We start from the raw sequence: 1,732 nt of genomic DNA on the forward strand, positions 1-1,732 counted from the left end.
GCGTACCAAATTTAATAGTATTAGACGAGAAGGTGTGTTAAGAGTTCCACGTTAGATGAAAGATGACATAAATATATATTTATTAATGTATACAATCCTCACCTTACAATCCATTTTGTAGGGTTACTTAGACTCAACCCAATATTTTAAGACCAAGTAATTGGACTCAAGTAGTTAATGAGTTTACTTTAAGGACGAAGCTTCGTAGGCATGACAATGGGGCGGGGCGGGGATGAATTTTGCCCTCCCCAAACTCAAACCCATAAAGTTCGGGTTTTCCCAAACTCATCCCAAATTCGAGCGAGGATAAAAATAATAACCCCAAACCCATATCCACGGTGGGATAGATGTTTAATTTCATTTGTGCCCTTATTTATTATGATGGGAGACAATCTTAAAAGTAAGTAAATTTGTGGAGTCAAGAGTGATTAAATATGGGTATTCAAGGAATACATTTAAATTTATAGTAGTATTAAATAAAGATAACTATTTACAATGTGTTTCCTTGATCTGTGTGATTTTTTCAAATTGTTCCTTATAAAAAGGACTGGAGGGAGTACTTTCTTATAGACTACCTTGAAAGTTTTATTCGTATCTTTTTAAATTTATTTTGGAATTGTATATTTGAAATATTTGAAATTGAATTAAATAGTGGAAGTTTCTAGTAAAAATTTATTTAGTTTAATGTGAAAAATGAAAGGTGTCCCAAAGAATTAGGGTTGAAAAAAATATTATAAAAAAATTAAAAAACTAATAAACAAATTTTCCTTTAATCGACGAAGATTAGTTAACTAAGAATTTTCTAATATAAAATTTCCAACATGTGCGGTGCAAAAATTATGCTTATTATAGGTGCAAAACAATTTTTTTAGCAGCCAAACATTGATTGACACGCATAAATTAACAATGTGGGTTGGCTTATTATAGGCGCAAATAAAAAAAAATTAGCAACCAAACATTAATTGATACGCATAGATAAATTAATTGATAGCAAAATTAAGAATGTGGGTCACTCAATAAAAGAGGGAAAAAATAATAATGATGTGAAATAAATTTATGCCATATACGTGAGAGTTAAGAGATGAGATTCCTAACATTAATCACAATTGAAGAACATGCTTTAGTGGTTGAAAGACTTTATTGTACGCAAGGGAGGCAAGTTTGATTCTCATGTTAGACAAATTTGTATTTTTTTACTATAAAGTTGCTTTAAAAAAGAAAGGGAAAATAATTAGGTTTAGGGTTAGCATTTCGGAACAAACTTAAAATATAAGAGATAATAAGAATTAATAATACATAGTAAGAATTAATATATCCAGTTAAAAAGAATAACTTTTGTGATTTCTCGTCTATTCTAATAGTATATATATCAATGTGTAATGTTACTATATATTATTAATCTATATATTCTAATATATACAAATAGTATATCTTATAGTAATGTTACTATATATATTATTAATCTTTATTTTTAATAGTAATTTCTTATTAGGTCAAGTGGTTAAGAGGGTTAAAAGACGAGATTCCTAACTTTAATCACACTTGGAGTAAATGCTCTAGTGGTTAAATGACTTTGTTGTTGTAAGTAAGGGCGGTGGGTTTGATTCGATGTTTGACAAATTTGTATTTTTTTTAATATAAAGCTGCATTAAAAAGAGCGGGAAAAAAGTTAGACTTAGGGCTAGCTTGGCGGAACAAACTTAGAATATAAGAGATGAGGGGAAAGGAAAAG

This window comes from Trifolium pratense, linkage group LG1, assembly GCF_020283565.1.
Source record: "Trifolium pratense cultivar HEN17-A07 linkage group LG1, ARS_RC_1.1, whole genome shotgun sequence".
Lineage (NCBI taxonomy): Eukaryota > Viridiplantae > Streptophyta > Magnoliopsida > Fabales > Fabaceae > Trifolium > Trifolium pratense.